Source organism: Acinonyx jubatus, chromosome E4 (genome assembly GCF_027475565.1).
Source record: "Acinonyx jubatus isolate Ajub_Pintada_27869175 chromosome E4, VMU_Ajub_asm_v1.0, whole genome shotgun sequence".
Taxonomy (NCBI): Eukaryota; Metazoa; Chordata; class Mammalia; order Carnivora; family Felidae; genus Acinonyx; species Acinonyx jubatus.
The window spans coordinates 68,385,566-68,406,891 of NC_069395.1; the positions used below are offsets into that span (position 1 = coordinate 68,385,566).

Here is a 21,326-nt window from a genome sequence, read left to right on the forward strand (position 1 = left end):
ATACTGTATCTGTCAAGTCACAGCCACGATCCGGGGAGGAGCTGGAAATAGAAATAAAAGACAGAGTCTGTTCTATATGCTAGTAGCGGTAGAGATGAATGAAAACAGGTAAGGACAGAAAAATACCATCCTCTAGTTCTACAAGGGAAGTGAATAACATACAGTGAACGCACAAAGGAGGAAACACTTACATTTGGGAAGCTCAGCAAACGCTGGGAAGATAGGGCTGTATCTTGAAAGACAAAGTGCACGGGGAGGGTGTGAAGGGCATTCTAGAAGGAGCAAAAGGATCAAGTATGAAATAATATAGTAAGTGACAACACCTATGCAATATGGCAAAACTGGAACAGAGTTATTGGGAATGGGATAGACAGACAGATATTACTGGAACATCAGGACGAAACCAAAAAAAAAAAAAAAAAGAGCAGTGTTATGCTAGAACATGAATTTTCTCCTTCAGGAAATGGGGATCCATTGAATAAGCAGAGGAGTGACATCGTCACAAGTATATTTTAGAAAGGTCACTCTGACAGCAATGTAGGATGAACGTAAAGACAGCAAAACGAGAAGAGTACTGCAAAATTATAGGTGAGAGAGTGAATTACAGGAATAACATATGAAAAATGGTAAGCAGGTACAAACTATCGAATGTGGTGAGTGACAGCATGCGGTCATTTCAGGGAAGTTCGGAGTCCAGGACTTTTCCTGTTTCAGGAAAGCTATTTATCAGACTAGGGAACACAAATGACAGAGCAGATTACAAAGAGTCAGGAAAGAGGAAAGGGAAAGCGTCAGAAACAATGTCTTTAAACTAGGGCATGTTAAATTTAAAGTACCCAGTGGACGTAGGAAGAAAATATTAGGGCCGCCTGGATGCCTCAGTCAGTTAGCACCTGACTCTTGATTTTGGCTCCGGGCATGATCTCACAGTTCATGGGTTCAAGCCCCCCATCTGGTTCTGCGCTGACAGTGCAGGGTCTGCTTGGGATTTTCTCTCTCTCCCTGTGTCTCTCTGCCCCTCCCCACTTGTGCTCTCTCTGTCTCTCTCTCCAATTAATAAATGAATAAACTTAAAAAAAAACAAAAAGACAGAAAATTCAGATCAATACAGTTCAAGTAAGAAAAAAGCCCATCATAAATATCTATAACACATATTAAACTGATATAATAATGCAAACCTTCACAGAACTCTGAAGTTGTGAAAAGGAAAGTAAAAGGAGGCGGGAGGAGTTAAGATGGCAGAGGAGGGGGATCAGAATTTCGCTTGACCCTCAAACACAGTAGTATTGAGGTCACAACACTTGGAATGCCAGAAACACAGGCTGCAGAAGGACAGAAAAATCTCCACAAGTGCAAACAGACAGCTTGGCGGGACAGAAGTGTGTGTATGTGAATGGGAAGAAATAAAATGGGCAGCACAGGCATAGAGTGGGGGAAGCCCTTTGGTGGAGAAATGAAAGGAAGATAGAGAGAGAGGCTGTGGGAAGTGTATTTGGATAAGAGAAAACCTGTCCGGACCACAGACCAAGGAGAGGTCCAGAGAGCCAGTTTCTACTTTGCAAAACAGCCTTCGAAGCCAAAAGACAGAATTTTCAAGGTTTCCAGACTTTCTCTAGACCAGAGCTGCCACCTCCCATGCCTGGTGTGGAGGGAGCCGCCCCTAGGCTTGGTAGCAATCTCAGGGCTACACTGGGAGAGAACACCTTGAGTATGGTGGAAAGAGGAGGTATTGCCCTGCCCAAGGGAAAAAGACCCTACAGGCACGAGCCAGAGGCCCTCTGTCCACTGCGCACAGTGGTGCAACTCCACTACCAGGTCCGAGCAGAGTGGGATCCTACAAGGTTTTGAATCCCAGCTCAGTGCTCAGGGAGCACAGGAGACTGTGCAGCAGGGCAAGCCGGCCCCCCAGGCTATTCCGTGAGGACGACCTAAACAGTGAGTTTTGAGATACCTCATGTGGGCAGGAGAGATTGGGGTGTTGCCATTTCTCTCCCCATGACCAACATCGTGGGGCTTCAGGGAATGGACAGTGAGCCGCAGTGGAGGCAGGCCCATTACTCCAAACCCTGCCTCTCTGTGCCTGGTAACTGCTTCTCTATGGGAGTGCGACTGACACTGATGGGACCAGACAACCCCTCCTCTAGAACAGCACAGCCACCAGTCCCAGGCACCAATAGACAACTCTCCTCTGGTTTTGTATCTGAGTTTGTTTGTTTGTTTTCATTTTAATTATTATTCTTTTTTTCTTTTTTTTCTTTTCTTTTTTAATGTTTATTTCTTTATTTTGAGAGAGAGAGTGAGTGATCAAGCAGGAGAGGTGCAGAGAGAGGGAGAGAGAGAGAGAATCCGAGCAGGATCAATGCTCTCACTGCAGAGCCTGATGGGGGTTTCGAACCCACCAACAGCGACAACATGACCTGAGCCAAATTCAAGAGTCGGACGCTTCATCAAATGAGCCGCCCAGGCGCCCATCTTTTCTTTCCTTTTCTGTCCCTTTCTCCTCTTTTTCCCTTTTTTGTCTTTCTACTCTCCTCTTTCCTCTTCTCCCGTTGGAATCAGCCTAGTAGTCGAGTTGATTTTCAGTCAAAGCTAATTATATATATATTTTTCTCTTTGTTCCTCTGTTCTGATTGTTTGTTCGTTTGATCGGGCATTTTCTCTATACTTTTCCAGATCTCCTTCTTCCTTTTCCTCCTTCTCTTTCTGGAGTAAGCCCTAGAGCTCCTTTGAGTCACTGCCTGGTCTTTTTTCCCACTCCTGTCATTTCCCTCTTTGTTTGGGCTAAGGATTCTTCACCACCCTCTTCTCCTTTTTTCCAGGATTACTTCACCCAACAAATCAAAGCACACCTGGTGGAAGGCCCAAACCGCCACTCCAAGTAGCGGGAACAGTAGCCACAGACGCACCGAAAGAGTGCACACAACACACTCCAAAAACATTTGTTCAACTGCCAGGCCCTGGACCTGTAGGACCCCCTTTTAATATAGTAGAACTCGCAGGTGTGGGACACAGAACAAGCTATTAAAACACATAAAGGGCAGGAATCTAGCCAAAACGACGAAATCGAAGAATTCTCCTCAAAAAAAATTCCAGGACGAAAGGACAGCCAGAGAAGTGCTCAAAAGAGACAGAAACAATATATCTGAGCACGTTTTTGGAAGAACACTCATAAGACACATAGCTGGGCTTGAAACCAAGCATAGAAGACAGCAGACAATCTACTGTTTCAGACATCAAGGACCTAAGGAATCGTCACAATGAATGCTGAAAATGAAATGTAAATGAGTTACAAAACAAATTGAATGCAGTGACAGCAAGGATGGGAGAAGCAGCAGACAGAGTCAGTGAAACAGAAGATACAATTGTGGACAAAGATGAAGCAGAGAAAGGAAAGAAAGGAAATGACTAGACCACGAGGCAGGTACTAGAGACCTAAGTGATTCAGTGGGATGAAATAATAGCCACATCACAGGAGTCCCAGAAGAAGAAGAGTGAGAGAAAGGGGCAGAAGGTTTATTTGAACAACTTATAGCTGAGAACTTCCCTCATCTGGGGAAGGAAACAGGCATCCAAGTCCTGGCAGCACAGAGAATTCCCTTCCAAATCAACAAAACCAGGTCAACACCACGACATGTCAAAGCGAAACCGGAAAAATACAAAGATCAAGAGAGAATTCTGAAAGCAGCTTGGGACAAACGGGTCTCAATCTACAAGGGAAGACACATAAGGGTAGCAGCAGACCTTTGCAATGAAACTTGGCAGGGCAGAAGGGAGGGGTAGCAAACGGTCAGTGTGCTGAATGGGAACATATGCGGCGAAGAATCCCTTCCCCAGCAAGGCTGTCATTTAGAATAGAAAGAGAGAGAAAGGCTTTCCCAGACACACAAAACCTAATGGAGTTCATGACCACTAAACCAGCCCTGCAGGAGATCCTAAGGGGCGACTCTGTGAGTGGAAAGCAGCAGAGACTACAAAGAACCAGAGGCCTCACCAAAAGCATGAAACCTTCAGATAACACAATGACACTGAATCCATATCTTTAACGAAGCACTCTGAATGTGAATGGACTCAATGCCCCAATCAAAAGACACAGGGAATCAGAATGGGTAAAACACAAAACAAAACCAAAGAACAAGATCTATCCATATGTTGTCAACAAGACACTGATGTTAGACCCCAGGACACCTCCAGATTCAAAGTGAAGGTATGGGGAACCACCTATCATGCTACTAGAAGTCAAAAGAAAGCTGGAGTCGCCACACTTCCACCAGAAAGACTAGGTTTTAAACCAGACTGTAGTAACAGATTCAGAAGGGCATTGGATCATAATTAAGGGGTCTATCCATCAAGAGGAGCTAACAATTACAAATATTTATGCCCCCAAAGTGAAACGCCCACATATATGAATCGATGAATCACAAACATGAATAAATGTATACATACAAATACCATGATTGTAGACGACTTTAAGACTCCACGCATGGCAATAGGCAGATCGTCAAGGCAGAAAATCAGTAAGGAAACACAGATCCAATGTGTCATTGGACCAGATGTATTCAGATATACATAGATATATACTGGCCTTCATATATACATTTATATACCTGGATATCAACACCGATATATTGAGATCTTTTCATCCAACAGCAGTAGAATGCACCTTTTTCTTAAGTGCACATAGAACATTCTCCAATATAAGTGACATCCTGGGTCACAAAACAGCCCTCCACAAATATAAAAGGACTGAGATCGTACCTTGCCTATTTTCAGATCACAACAATGAGCACTTGCTCATTCTTTCTCTCTCTCTCTCTCTCTCTCTTTCCAAGAGAAATACAAACATTACAAAAACATTTAGCTCAGCTCCTTCCAAGAAAGAGAAGAAAAGAATAATAAACCTTGTGGGGCAATGAGTCATGGATGAAAACCACACACAGACAGTAGAATTCCATAACCAATATGCTGACAATGGAGTTGACAGAAAGTGATGTACTAAAAGAACAGACACTAAAGAAATGTTTTCTGCAAGGAAATATTAGGGTAGGGGTAAATCATTAAAAAAGAGCATGGTGGGGGGAACACGTAGGTGGCTCAGTCAGTTCAGCGTCCACCTTCAGCTCATGAGTCATGATCTCACGGTTTGTGGGTTTGAGCCCCACATCAGCTCTTAGTTGACAGCTCGGAGCCTGCAGCCTGCTTTGGATTCTGTGTCTCCCTCTTTCTCTGCCCCTACCCCGTTTGCACTCTCTCTCTCTCGCTCCAAAATAAATAAACTTAAAAAAAATTTTAAAAATACCTTAAAAAGCATGGGGGGAGAACAGGAAAAAAGGAAAAAAAATAAGACATGACCAATCAATCAAGCATGAGCTTAAGACAAGGAAGAAAAGGAAAAATGTGAGCAAAATAAGGTAAGTGGAAACAACATACATTTTTCAACAGGTACATAAGTAGGATTGGGAATATACTATGAACAATAGTCTCTTTTAAACCTTTTAAACGTACATATATAATCTATATGTAAAACAGAGGTTTTGATTCACAGTATATCCCTAATAATACTGACTTTTATCACTCTAAGTTATCTGGTTATATATACTGTAATAAAGAATTTACGTTTTTTCACTATAAAATAAATTGTTCAATTACTGGCATCTATCGCTTCCTAAAAGCTATCAACTCTTACTAGACTAACAAAAGAACAGAAAAAGAGAGGTTCTTAACACAACAACTTTCACTATGGAGAAAGAATTGGGAATGAGAATTCTAGGAAGAAATGTGAACCTTCAAAGGATGTATGTAATGGGACACGGATGGGGTTAAAGAAACAAAGGCTGAGGAGTTTTTCTCTGCAATTCTAAGCTCACAATATATGGTAACCTTCTTTCGTATGTAACTCCTGATTTCCTCAATATAATTCATTTGCGTTTATACGTATTAAACACTAAACGGATATAAACTGAAGCCTTACTTTTTCAATTCACATATTTAATTGTGATATATCATGCGTATTTCATTACTTTTCAAATTCCATTCTACGGAATTCCATTTTCCTACTCATTTATTCACATTCAAAAAATATGACATTGCTTCTTCCAAGCAAGACTTTATTCTAGGAGCTCCAGGAGTCAAACAAGTAACCTCCAGTAGCCTATAATGATTTAGGGGCTTTGAAATGAATATTTAAATAAATATCAGATGTCTGAAACTTTAAATTTTATAATCTGACACAAGGATTAGGAGGAGATATTTTTAAAAGCTAGAATATGGAAGATTTCTGAAATTAGAAATTTGACAACTTGGCTATGAAGAGCCTCTGCTCATAGAGCTACTCTTTTCAGCAAAATACGTATTCTTCAGGGAGATGCACAATTTTAACTTACTCTTCATGGAGTTATTTCAAAAATACAGGGAAACACCTTTGTGAGGTAAATGTTGAGAAATAATGTAAACATCTAAATTTCTACATTTTCTAATATTATTTTAGTCCAGATGTAGAACAAAAGATAGAGACAAAGGAAAATCCTGTATCTCACCAAAATAAAAACTGCCCGGGGCGGGGGCAATAGATACAATAGATAATTGGATCCAATAAAATTTCATTTAGGCATGAGTATTATCAGTCATGTTAGTATCACAGTAAGAATCCTTATCCTTAACCAAATGTCATATTTCCTCCATTATGGGAAAGCTTTTCCCAATATAATTTGACGGTCATTATATATTTTCCAGCCCATTCTTTTATCAGCCTCCACATGTAGAGTTTACCAAAGTAAAACAAAACAAAAAATTCAACGTGACCTGTATCTGTTAAATGGTTTGTTCTGGCTAACTTTCCATGACACACATAAAATGATGATACACAGGCTACGGTTAAATTTTAAGAGTAAGGAAGGGAGAAAACTAATTTCAGAGCAGAAAAGTGAGTTTCACAGGAGGGTACTTTACCTCGGTACCGAAATCTAAGCCTTGGCTAGGTGATGTAGGCCATGAATCATCAGGACCAGGTTTGTCGGAAAGCCTTTAGAGCAAAAATATACAACAAAAACATGTTAATTTATTTAAAAACAAAATTTCAAAAATTAAGGGAAAGGTCAGCTATCTGTGTATTCAACGAAGTTTCTTGGTATAATTAAAAGGTGGCCTCTGGTTTTTTCATTTTTTATTTTAATTCCAGTAATAGTAACATCCAGTGTCTTAGTTTAAGTTGTACAATATAGTGATTCACCAACTCCATACCCACCCCGTGCTCATCATGACGAGGGCACTCCTTCATCCCCATCACCTCTTTCACCCCTCCCACCATTCACCTCCTCTCTGGGAACCATCTGTTTGTTCTCTGCAGTTAAGAGCCTATTTCTTCGTTTGTTTCTCCTTTTTTTCTCCCTTTGCTCATTCGTTGTTTCTTAAGTGCTACATGAGTAAAATCATATGGTATTTGTCTTTCCCTGACTTTTCTTAACCTACTACTCTCAGGCTCCATCCAGGTCATTGCAAATGGCAAGGTTTCAAATTTTTTATGGTTCAGTAATATTCCCGTGTGTGTGTGTGTGTGTGTGTGTGTGTGTCCGTATGGATATACAACTACACACACATACATACATATAGGACTTCTTCGTTCACTCATTTGTCAATGGACCCTTGCGCTGGCTATTGGAAATAATGCTGCAATAAACACAGGGGTGCGTGTGTCCCACGGAATTCGTGTTTTTGTATTCTCTTGGGTAGTATCCAGTAGTGCAATTACTGGATCATAGGATACTTCTGTTTTTAAGTTTTTGAGGAACCTCCATACTGTTTTCCACAGGGGCCGCACCCATTTGCATTTCCACCAACAGTGCAAGAGGGTTCCTTTGTCTCCACATCCTCGGAGACACTTGCTTCTTGTGTCCTGGAGTTTAGCCATTCTGACAGGTGTGATGTGGTATCTCGTTGTAGTTTTGGGGAGCATCTTTTCATGTGTCTGTTGACCATCTGTATGTTGTCTTTGGAAAAATGTCTGGTCATGTCTTCTGCTCATTTTTAAACTGGGCTTTTTTGGAGGGGGGGGATATTGACTTGTAGCAATGTTTTATACATTGTGGATACTAACCCTTTACTGGATTTGCAAAACATTTGCAAATATGTTCTCCCATCCCAGAGGTTGCCTTTTAGTTTTACGGTTTCCTTCACTATGCAAAATCTTTGTAGTTTGATGTAGTCCCCATAGTTTATTCTTGCTTTATTTCCCTTGGCTCAGGAGACATAACGAGTAAGATGTTGCTATAACCAAATTGAGAGATGATGGCCTGTGGTCTCTTCAAGGATATTTTATGGTTTCAGGTCTCACACTTAGGTCTTTAATTCATTTTGAGTTTATTTGTGTGTATGGTAAAGAAATTGGTCCAGGTTCATTCTTTGGCATGTGGCTTGTCCACTCTTCCCAACACCATTTGGTGAAGAGACTGCCTTTTCCCCACTGCATAGTCTTTCCTGCTTGTGGAAGAGGAACTGACCATACAGTGGCGGATTTATTTCTGGGTTTTCGGTTCTAGTCCATTGAGCTATGTGGCTACTTTTTACGCCAGTACCCACCATACTGTTTGGATTACTACAGCTTTGGAATAAAATTGAAATCTGAGATTGCGATACCTCCAGGTTTCCTCTTTCGCAATATTGCTTTGGCCATTCAAGGTCTTTTGTGGTTCTATACAACGTTTAGGATTGATTGTCTAGCTCTGTGACAAATGCTGTTGGTACGTTGACAGGGATTGCATGACATCTGTAGATGGCTTTGGGTAGTGTAGACACTTTAAAAATAAGTATTCTTCCCATCTATGAGCATCGGATGTCTTTCCCTTTCCGTCACCTTCAATTTCTTTCGTCAGTGTGTTGCGGTTTCCAGAGTACAGGTCTTTCACAATTCGGACCCCGTTTTAAAAAAGCTTTCAGTTCTCTATTTTGCCTCCACCTCTGCCAACCTGTGAAATCTCCAGGAAAGACCCAGTCTGAGTTTCCATGACCAAGGGTGACAGGCAGGGAATTCTCTGAAATGGTTGAAAATGAAATGTGTAAACGTTACCACAATGACTTCTCACCTCACATCTGTCAGAATGGCTCAGTTTCAACACACAGGAAACAACAAGGGTTGCTCAGGGTGTGGAGGAAAAACAACCCTTGTGCACCGGTCATGGGATATAAATTGGTATCGCCACAGTGAAAGCCAGTATGGAGGGGCCTCAACGAATTAAAAACGCAAATACCATAGGATCCAGTGATTCCACTACTGGGTATTTATTTACCCAAGGGAAATGGAAATACTAATTTGAAAAGATATATGCACCCCTATCGTTATTGCAGCATTATTTACAATAGACAAGATATGGAAGCAACCCAAGTGTCCACCAGTACATGAACAGACCACACACACACAAACGCATACACACACGCTTACACACACACACAATGGAATATTATGCAGCTATAAAACAGAATGAGATCTTGCCATGTGCAACATCATGGATATACCTTGACGTAGGAGGCTAAGTGAAATAAGTCACACAGAGAAAGACAAATCCTATATGATTTCACTTCTATGTAGAATCTAAAAAGGGGAACAAATGAACAGAGAAAAAGCAGAAACAGGCCCATAAATGCAGAGAATTGACTGTTGCCAGAAGAGAGGGCCGGTGGGGGGATGGACAAAATGGGTGACGGGGAGAGGGAAGTTCAGGGTTCCAGTTATAGGATGAATAAATCACAAGGCTCAAAGGTACAGCACAGGGAATCTAGTCAGTGGTATCGCAATAGCATCATACATTAACAGATGGGAGCTACGCTTATGGCGAGCATCGTGGAACATCCAGAATTGTTGCATCACATATTACATTGTGTGTCAGGTAGACCTCTGTTTAAGTAAATATACCAAAGTTAAGGTTTCTATGTTATGAGTGGAAGTACTAACTAGAGATGAAAAGATTAAAAGTTCCCAAGGCAAACTTTGTTCCTCCACTGCTCTTGCCTTATTTAGGTCCATAATAACTAGCAAGACCTTCCAAGCCTTCAGGGGCATTCAGCTATCCAAGGAGAGAGACTGCGAACAAAATGGTCCTGATAGTTTTGCCTCTATTTATCTATATGCTGCCTGAATATTTTATTCCCAATGAGCTCCCACTCCTACATCACTATTCGGCACGGTTCAGTGGCATTCTCCAAGCTTTCAATCTTTAGCCTATGAAGGCACACACTCCTACAACAAGGATGGGCTCAAATGACCGAGGGTAGGAGCCATGTCCTGCTCCTGGAGAACAAGCTAATTGGGAGTCTCAGTCATCCACACCGTCACCTCAACATAGGCATGTTATCACCTATCCAGATGAAGCTCCCTAACTGATTTGACAAGTCAGTCTTACCCCTGCCCAGCCCTACAGGTACATGGGAAGGGCATCACAGATTTAGGAAAAGAGGTGGAGTGAGGAGACACCTTGCCTTGGGCCATACATCTCTGTTGTTCGGAATCTCCACCCCCCACCCCCAATTCCTTCAGAGGATCTAAGCCATCCTCCCTCAGTTGGGGTGGAAGTAGGGGATATCATATTTCTATTTGCTGTAAACAGACTCTTCCCAGCAGCTCAAATGATTTTTAATCTCTCTCATCAGAAAATCTGAGGTATGCTCGCACCTTCAATGAACCCAACACACACAAAACCAGAAACCTGGTCAGGACCCTCTTGAACACTCTAGTTGAATATGCCTTTCTAAACAACTCCCCTAATCCTGGGTCCTTCATTCCTGTCATTCACCTTTATCTCACTTGGCATAAACCCCCGCATTCTGACATCTTTTCTAAAACTCTTAATCCTATCCAATTCAGTGTTGTTCTTCTTGAAACCTGGCCTTCTCTGCCAATTCGATTCTTACCCTCCTTCATTGTATTCATTAGACCCACTCTCCAGCTTTCTATTATTAAAATATTTGCCTGCCAGATGAAGACAAAAAAACAAAGAAAGAAAGAAAGAAAGAAAGGAAAGAAAGAAAGAAAACCCGAATTGAAATCTCATTTCTGTCACTTATCATATCCAAATAGGTCACTTCAATCTCTTTTCAGTTTCAAATTCTCCATGGAAACAACCATTGGGCAAGGAGGTTAAACAGAGGTTGAAGTACCAGAGGGTATTTTGATAAATCAATCTCTGAGGTTCCCTAAATCGTGAGATTCTAAGTGCTTTTGATTTGGCCTCTGGAAAAATGGAGTGTCCTTAGCTGGCAGAAGTGGAAAAATTAATGGAAAAAAAAAGAAATACCAAGAAAACCAGAGAAGAAAGTAAAAAGGCAAAAACACAGTACAGAAAAGTCATGGGAAAAAACGTCTCCAAAAAAAGAAAAAGCTTCCTAGAACAAGTCCAGTGTACTAGCCCAAAGGGAAACCAGACTGGGAACTTAGGCAACAGAGAATCATATAGCAAAATCCTCGAAAGAGAGGCTGGATTTAATTAACGTACCATGGTCTACAATTAGACATCCTTCCCTTACAGAAAACTCATTTGTCTCAAGAAGAGGAGATATCACCACATCTAAGGTGCTGCCTGACTAGATCTTGCTTATTACGTAAAAGCCTTGACACCATGGCCATAGCTGACATCCACCCTAAAATCTCTGATGGTAAACACAAGGGACTAGTTACCACTGCACTAATGACTTTTGTTAGCACTAGTGGTCAAATATATAAGGGCAAATGCTTGGACTAATCTGGGTTCTTAGAAAACCCTAAATTAGAGTTCCGACATCATTACCTTTGACATTCTGAGTTGATCTGCCCTAGGATCTGTATCTTCATCTCAGTGCTGCTGAGGAACCAGAGAATGGATGTGGGAGCTAAACAGGCTGACGGGCAAAGCCCTCCAGCTACCCATTAACTATGGAATCATGGGGCGAGTCATCAACCTCCCTGAACCACAGTTGCCAAAGTAATAAAAAGTAGGCTACAATAACACAGCTACTTTGCAAAGCTATGCAATGACTATATAACTGAACAGATGTTATGCATAGGATTTAGTGTCTAGTCCAGGGTAGAACATGCAACAACTGCTTTTGTTCTCTGCGTTCCCTTAGGAAACACATAATTGTCAGTTCATTCATTTCATTTCCTTTCCTTTCATTTTCCGTTTCATTTCATTACATTCCTTTATACTTTGAGGGTGAGTGCACACAGAGAGAGGGAAAGATATCCCAAGGAGGCTGTCAGCACAAAACCCTACGTGGGGCTTGAACTCACACACCTGAGTTGAAATCAAGAGTCACACCCTTAACCGACTGAGCCACCCAGGTGGCCCAACAAATGTCATTTTTACAAATCCGTAAAAATCCTACCTCATTATAGAGTCTTCCTCAGCATTATTATCTGCTCGTAAAGAAAAAAAGCAAGATACTTGTTAAATCAACAATCAAAAAATAGAGGAAATTACAAGTGTACGGCTTATGATTTGTTAAAAAGTATTGCTTTGGGACCACACCTGGAAACCACACTACACTGAATGGTAATTGCACCATTGGTAGGCTTAAAGCACTAAGAAATCTTACTTTCTCCTCTTTATTGACCAACAGCAAGAATGGGTTTTATCAGAATTTGACACCTACAGGTGAACTGATGTTTCCAATGACAATCACTGACCGACTCTATGACACTGGAGGAAAATGGTATCGTTAGGAGAATGATTATCATGAGCTGACATTGTCAAACTGAAACTAGCATGATTCTACTGGACTTCCACTACTAGAGGAGTTGAAAGAGAGTATGTTTATTTTGCTGTAACATGGCAGAACTTCCCCAGCCCTTCAGTAGACACTGTTCACTTTTAGGATGAAACACCCCCTCACAAAGTGGGCTCTATAGCTGTTGTCCTTTGCAGCATGGCCACACCATAGCAAACAGGCTCTCCCTGACCTTATTTGCAATGGCAAGGTAAGTAAGAAGGATTTGGCATTCCACTTTGATAAAGTTCTAACCTCTTGGGACTGTCTCCTTCCATTGCTAGAGAGTCTATCTACACCCATCGCACATCACAGAGGAGGATGATCCCAATGTGAGTGCTATGTAGTGGTTCACGATGTCCCCATTAGGTGACACACATCTAGAGAAATCATGCTTTTTTTCATGGAAGGCATAGGTCATCAGATCCTCTACTGAAGAGCAACAAAACAAAACAAAGGGCAAAGAATGTCTTGAATGCCGACCTTCAATTACCAGGGAATTTTAACTTTCTAAAAATTCAAAGATATCCACTGTATGATTCTAACTATATGACACTCTGGAAAGAGCTGGGCTATGGAGGTAAGGGTTGGGGTGAATGTAGGGATAAAGGGGCACAGCACACAGGACTTTCAAGGCAGTGAAACTCTTTCACACGATACCACAAAGGTGGATTCACATCATTACACATTTGTGAAAACTCATAGAATGTAGAGCACCAAGGATGAACACTAATGCAAATTAGAGATTTTGCCTGAAAATGATGAGTTAGTGTCCAAATAAAACGCACCACTGTTGTCAGGGTGCCTGGGAGGCTCAGTTGGTTCAGCGTCCAAGTCTGGATCTGAGCTCAGGTCATGATCTCACAGTTCATGGGATCAAGTCCTGCATCAGGCTCTGTGCTGACAGCACAGAATTCTTTCTCCCCTCTCCCTCTGCCCCTTTGCTGCTCACACACATGCATGCTCTCTCGCTCAAAAGTAAACAGAGGAACTGAAAAAAATATACTACTAAAAATGGACCACTGTTTTGCAAGATGTTGACAACAGGGGAGGCTAGGCATGTACAGGAGCATGGTATGGTATGTGGAGACTGTCTGTAATGTCTATTATATTTTGATGTGAACTTAAAACTGCTGTCAGAAAATAAGGCATATTAAGTGTAAAACCACAACAGAAACAAAACACAGTATCCATTGAAGCTGCTACTCTTACCATATATTAACACATGATATAGTCACCTTGAAAATTAAGATAGAGATCAAAGTAACACAATATGGGTACTGTCTCCCCTATGGAAGTATATAGAAATGCATGAAGCAAAATACAAAAATACAAAAGTTATTTGTATACTTAGGCAAGAAAACAATTGATGAATATGATCAAATATCTTATAACTATAAACAGGGGTTCAGCAGTATAGGAATCAAACCTGGGTTTTCCATATAATGAAGAGATTTTATTCTAAGTCAAAAATCATTATGTTTACCATATCTATGAATCATAATGAAAGCTTAAACACATAAAAAAAGATTATAATGACCTTATATTGCCCTAGTAATTTTTGTACAAATACCTACTTCATATGGATGATGAAACTGAAACCAGTACCATGGTAACCATCATATTACTTGCTAGTAAAATAAAATCTTAAGACAGCACCAAAAATTAAGTCAGGGCTATAATTCCTATGCAGAACAGGTTTCATCCAGCGGGCCAAAGATGGCTACCCTCAGAACAACCTACTTGAATGACTGGCCCTTGGTGGTTCCCTGGGATCTTGGATTTCAGGAGGGTTCCCACCATTCCCTAGCTGGTTAAGAGTCGCTCACTCTGCCTAAGTGCTGGTACAATCAATGTCCTTCAGGCCGTACACTTGATTTTCTTCTGGAAACCTGGAATTTTGGTACATGTTAAGGAGAAGATGCCTATGTAATTAGCATTTGATTAAACCTCGGGCAAGGAGTATCCATAAGCCTCGTACTGGCAGACATTTCACTTGTGCTGTCCTAATTTCATGCTGGAGGAATTCAGCACATCCTGCTAACTCCACAGAGAAAGGATTCCTGGAAGCCTGCGCTTGGTCTCCTCTGGCCTTCACCCCATGCACCACATCGCTCGGTGCTGACTGGCCTTTCCAGCCTGTCCCCATACCAAACCACAGGCATGACTACAACTATATGCTGAGTCCTGTGAGCTCTTCTAGTGAAGAATCAAATCTGGGTGTCGTTGGGGTGCCTCCAACACAACTGCGTTATATGAAATTTTTATTATTTGGGTTGATGTCTTACACGTGGTTACAGTCAGAAGGTTATGTCACAGAATACTTTTCCTGGAAACTCTTTTTCTTGGTATTTGCCTTGAAAAGTCCTACATTCTTATATATCCATTTGAAGAAAGGTTTAAAAGGAATAGATGAACTCATGATGTCAGAAAGTGTGAAAAAAGCAACAATCCTATTTTACTCAGAAAAAAAAAAAAAAGAGAATCCTGGTGGTTGCCACTATGTTCTACCATATACAAGTTCCTCTCAAATATGAAAAATCAGTTATTTTCTGCCACACACTAGGACTTAGTTCATTTTTCTGGCAGATAGGAATCCAAGAAGTAACAGGGATCATTCTAGAACAATCAGAACTATCAGACAGAGTATAAAAACATACTACTGATTATAGTGTTCTTTTGTTTCTTTTCCTTATTTTCCTAGAACATTAAAAATATAGTTCACCTAGTAAAGGCAGTTATTGCCAAAATAATCAAAAGTCACAAATACGGCATCCAAAATGTCAGATGCGTTATCTTGAGGTCTCCCTATCTGACCCTCCTTCCAATTCTCTTATTTTGCCCTAAAGGATACTACCGTATGAAGTACCCCCATTTTATATGGCATTAACGTATATACATTTATCGCTGACTACAAATGCTTATGTTCATCCATGGTAGTTAGGACATAACTCTGCATCATCAGCTAGGTCAGTCCTTAATGTCTTCCCAACCGTAAGGATAACAGTAAGAGTGGGAACATTTTGGGATACTACTCTGAAAAATTCTGGTACGAGAAGCTCACCTGATAGTGTTGCTGCATTTCAAATAGTCTGCTCTTCCTTTTAAAGAACTAGTGTATTTTCTCACCTTCCAGTAGAAACACCATACACACCAGCTTACTTTCCTTCATTTACTCCCTGTACTCTTTGCCGTTCTCATCATTCCCTCTTTGGCTCTTTTCTTATTTCCTGAGGTTCCTTAGGTCTTCCAGTATCTTGAAAGGGAACTAGTCATTTAGCTCCTTTGGTGGCACTCTCAATTTCATCTGTTGCTGACACCACATACGATATGCAACTTACCTCCTTTTCACATCTCTTTCTCTTTCCTATGCACTTAACAGGCAGTTTTCTTTAGATATTAGAATATATCAGTATTCCTGTTTTAAATCAACATTCTGTCAAATAACCTTTGAATAAAATACAGTTCTTACCTTCTACTTGCCCATTTAATATACTTGCCCTTTCTGATCCACAGCTCCAGAGAGATAAGGAACGTTATTTGTTGGGCTTCTCAGACATACTCTGTTAAAAGTAGCATCAGTAACGAGTTGCGTGAAGACTTCCTAATCCTTTTCCAAGAAAATATCTGAATTTACGATTTTAATAACAATCAGACTTACAAATAAGAAAAACGTATTGAAAACCAAAACATTTAAATACAAAACCTCATATATGCTCTCCTGATTCAGTGTACCTTTGAATCTTCATTTGGCTACTGACTCTCTAACTGAACATGGAAGGCCAGAATAAATACTTTCAAAGGCAGAAGCCTGACTTGTATGCAGATTTCAAAAGGGAACTAACAAAACACCTTCCTTTGCATTCCCGACCAAAATAAAAGGACATTTGAAATAAGTATCAAAACTAACTCTTTAAAAGTGTACTTGCTATAAATTTAAACTGCTTCTAATAACATGGCAGACATTTGTTTCAGTGTCAATTCATACCTCACATGATAAACTTGGCAGTATATCATGTTGGGTATAAACAAAACACTGTTGTAGCTGCTGCTTCCTTTAGGTAAACAAAGGCTTGGCCTTTTTCTTGATGAAAGAAAGGTTGGATCGAGTAGCTAAGTGGTAAGAAAAACTTTTCTTAAAATTATGATTAACCAATAGCAAAAAAATTGTAGATATAGGTATGGAACTCTTCAAAACGTGTAGTAAGCATTCAAACGGCAAGTATACGAACATGTATGTCTTGGTCACCTAAAATGTGCCAAGCACTCATTTCCCTAGGCACACTTTCTTTTTTACACACAACAATACTAATGATGACGATGATCGAGTGAGCCTTCCTACTTCTTGGTGACTCCAGGACATTGGAGTAAAATGACGATCCGTGGTCCTCTCTGTCCAGAATGTCCCTCGCCACGGTCTACACGACTGGTCCTTCTCATCTTTCACTTGGCACCTTTTGCCACTCTCAGATCTTTTCTGACTACCAAAATTCCCACTCCCACTCTCATCCTCATCCTCACTACAAACGCCCCCAATATTCTCTCAACTAACATTGTCCATTTCCTATCGATGAAGCCTTTCTAGTGGCTTATAACGGATTGCTGTTGACTTACTTTTCTGCTCCGACCACAACAACCTACACCCTCCACTTGTACACTCGGTAGCTAACTCCTTGGTACGTACTCAGCATACAAGGACCAAGTAATTAAGGTCAAAACATTTCCACTAATCTCACTGAGAAGATCTCAAAAGTACCAAATCACTATACCGTTGACCCTTGAACAAAGCAAGGGTTACGGGCTCTGATGGCCATGCACTCGAAAATCCACAAATAGCTTTTGAAACCTCAAAACCAATTCAAAAAAACAAAAATTCCTACTGAATTTCCTACTTTAAAAGCAATTACACTTAGAAATCAAAAAGTATATATGTATTGAAATCCAGAACATTAAAGCAGAAGCGCTTGTATACGCTCTCTAGGTCTAATCTACCTTTTCGGCCTCATTTGGCCATTGACTCTGTACACTGAGCATGGGAGGTCAGGGTTAGGATAACGGAATGCTGAGCTTACCAACAATATACACAGTCGATTAATGCATGTTTTCCCTGTTATATGTATTACATACTGTATTCTTACAGTACAAACTAAAGAAATGTTACGAAGATAATCGTAAGGAAGGGGTGCTGGGTGGCACTGTCGGTTCAGGGTCAGGCTCTTGACTTTGGCTCAGGTCATGATCTATACTTCCTGGGTTCAACGCTGGCAGTGTGGAGCCTGATGAAGATTCTCTCTCTGCACCTGCTTCCCCTACTCACGTGCTCTGTCCTCTCGTTCTCTGAAAATAAATAATTAAACAAAACCAAGAAGAAAAAGAAGATCATAAGGAAGAGAAAATATATTTACAGGATGGTACTGTATTTATTGAAAAAAATCTGTGCGTCAGTGGACTCCCACAGTCCAAACCCATCTTGTTCAAGGGTCAACTGTACACCTATATGATGTCTCCACTAAGAGACTACTGGAACTTATCATAGCCCCAAATTAGAAATACAAAAACCCATTCTAACTTTCCCATTCTTTTCTGGACACTATGGCCATTTTATTGGCCTTCGAACATCTTCACATTGAAAACAAGTATTCTTGCGGGTCCTGGGTGACTTAGTTGATTGGCACCCAACTCTGAAATTGTGAAAAGGAAAATAAAAGGAGGCGGGAGGAGTTAAGATGGCAGAGGAGGGGGATCAGAATTTCCCTTGTCCCTCAAACACAGCAGTATGGAGGTCACAACACTTGGAATACCAGGAATACAGGCTGCAGAGGGACATGAAAATTTCCACAGATGCAAAGAGACAGCTAGGCAGGACAAAAGTGTGTGTATGCGAATTGGGAGAAATAAAATGGGCAGCACAGGCTGGAGTGGGGGAAGTCCTTTGGTGGAGAAACCAAAGGAAGAGAGAGAGAGAGGCTGTGGGATGTGTATTTGGATATGAGAAAACCTGTCCGGACCACAGACAAAGGAGAGTTCCAGAGAGCCAGTTTCTACTTTGAAAAACAGCCTTCGAAGCTAAAAAACAGAATGTTCAAGGTTGCCAGACTTTCTCTAGACCAGAGCTACCACCTCCCATGCCTGGTGGGGAGGGAGCTGCCCCTAGACTTGGTAGCAATCCCAGGGCTACACTGGGGGAGAACACCTTAAGTATGGTGGAAAGAGGAGGTATTGCAGCCAGGTTGCTCTCACACCCCGGTTTACAACTTTAATTACCTTTCCCCATACAAGGCAACATGGGGCAGATTCCAAGGATTAGAACATGAGTATCTTAGGGGGTGGGCATTATTCTGACACAGATAACATTGCCCAGGAGTGTCTGGGAGCAAGTACTATTTGAATGTAGAAACCCCTCCCTCCATAGGTACCCAGGGAGAGAATAAGAGACACTTGGCCGTGGCGGGGGGCGGGGGGGCGGCACTGGAGTCTCAGGGGGGCAGAACCCTTGAGTATCTGCACCATGTCCTGTGTTCCTTTCGCCCTTGTCCTCCTCAGTCTGCACAGGTGACAGCCGACCTGCCCTGGGTGGAAGATTTGTGGGGGACCTCTCAGCTCTGTTCCACCCCATCACTCACCTGGCTTTCTGTTCTACCTGTTCCTTCCCATGCCAGGGTGTGTGTGGCCCAGGCAGGGCTGACTCAGCCACCCTCCGTATCCAAGAGCCCAGGACAGATGGCTACCATCACCTACACTGGAAACAGCAACAGTGCTGGCAACCAGGGAGCAGCTTGGTTGTAGAAACACCTGGGCCATGTTCCCAAACTCCTGACCCACAGAATTATAACAGATTTTAAGGGATCTCAGAGAGATTCTTAGGCTCCAGGTTAGGCAGCCCAGCATCTCTCTCTCTGCGGCTTGAGCCTGGAGATGAGGTTGAGTATTACTGCCCAGCACAAGGCAGTGGCTTGGGGCCTGCATTGTGCTCAGGGCTCACAGGGAAGTGAGATTAAAACCCATGGGCTGCCTGCACCTATTCACTGCCCAGAGCCTTCCTTGTCACTGTGCTTAGTGGGGTAATTGGCTGCTGAGTTCCAGGAATGTGTCCATGTGTCCATGGTGGGGTGGTGGAGGGTGGTCACGCATGGCCATCCTTTCTCTTATGGTCTCCTAGAACTGGGTGTGTTGCTGCACCTCCATTTCTAAAGTCCTGAGTGTGGCCTGCTGACTCAGCCGTCCTCACTGTCTGGGGCTCTTGGCCAGAAGATCACTCTGTCCTGCACTGGAAGCATGTTAGTTCCTAGGACCAGCTCTCCCCTCAAAACTCTTGCTCACTCCCAGTCTCCTGCTTCTATATGTACACCCCCAAAGAGTAGACCCAGTTGATCCCTGGGTCCGATCTTAGGCTGAGGGTAACTGGCTTGTTACAAGGAGGGCTCAAGTCTGCCAGAGTGGAACACCCATGAAATATGCTGAGAGCGGTCTCTCTGTCCCTGAGGACAGACCCCTGCGTTGTCCTCTCCCCCTAGTCAGGGATGACAGCATGGGAGGAACTGCAGGGTGAGGTGAAGATTGTCCACCCCTCATGACTGCCATAGTGGGAAGCTGGTTGGTCTTGGCCAGTCCATCACTGTCCTTTGTCCTTCTGATGTCCTCAATCTGGAACAAGTGCTGTCTGAGCACGGCTTCCCTCTGGCCCCCCTCTACAGGGATCTCCACCACGGAGGCCATCTCGCTGAGGTCAGGGCTTCGCCACGGAAAAGAGGCTGCAGCCTGAAGAGGAAGCTCGTGGGCAGTAAGGAGACCCCTGACTGTGAAGAGGGGGCAGCGGACGGAGCATGGGGTGCAGTTCTGTCTCTCCAGGCTCCCCTTTGTGTAGGTGCCTCTGGCCCTCAGGCGGCAGGGGGTGCAGTGGGCCTGCCCTGCTAGAGCCGCTGGGGCACAGGCCTGGCTCAGAGCTCAGATGGGGCTCCCTCCAAGGGTAGGGGAAGGACCTGCATGTCCCACTGAATAGGGCAAGTGGGTTCCTCGGGAAGCAGGGCTCCAGGGGCATGTCCACCCAAGCCTACGAGCTCCCCTCCCCTCCTCCCCCTCTCTGTCCAGGTGATCTGCTGTCCATGAATCAGGGGAGGCTCAGTCATTTCCTTCTTATCTGAGGGCACAACAGGACAATGACTTCAGCCTCACCATCCCCGTGTCTCTCTGTCTTTATTGCAGGGCCCTGGGCACAATCTGCACTGTGCCAGGAGTCTCAGTGGTGGGGTATCCTGGCCAGAGAGGTCCCTATCTTGCACTGGGCAGGGCAGCATCTTTAGACTGTGCTGTGCAGGCTGGTATCAACCGCTCCCTGGTGCTGCCCCCAAAGCTGTGATGCCCGGAAGTCCTTGGTGCTCACTTCTTTCTGGGATTATGGTTGGGCTTGCCCACTTCAATTAGCTGTGGAGTGAACCATCTTGCATGCGATGGAAAACTCTGAGTCTGTTTAGAATGATATATGTTCATTGAAGGAACGACACAGGAAGTGACCACTAAGGATTCAAGTGTGAGTTCTGTTCCTTAGGAAGTTGTCTTCGTGACTTATCCCATGTCTTCAGTGACTATGGGGCTAAACAGGC

The 21,326-nt window shown here is 42.6% G+C and overlaps 1 protein-coding gene across 12 annotated transcripts in view; it reads right to left on the reverse strand.

Moving 5' to 3' along the window:
* Positions 1-21,326, reverse strand: part of LOC106984159 (ankyrin repeat domain-containing protein 26-like) — a 197,336-nt gene that overhangs the window by 98,447 nt on the left and 77,563 nt on the right. Inside the window, exon 7 of one of the 12 annotated variants that reach the window (XR_008292943.1) lies at positions 6,946-7,018. The exons of the other annotated variants lie outside the window; for them this stretch is intronic. The gene's annotated coding sequence lies outside the window, so the exon portion shown is untranslated. The remainder of the gene's footprint in view (positions 1-6,945; positions 7,019-21,326) is intronic. 12 annotated transcript variants of the gene reach the window in all.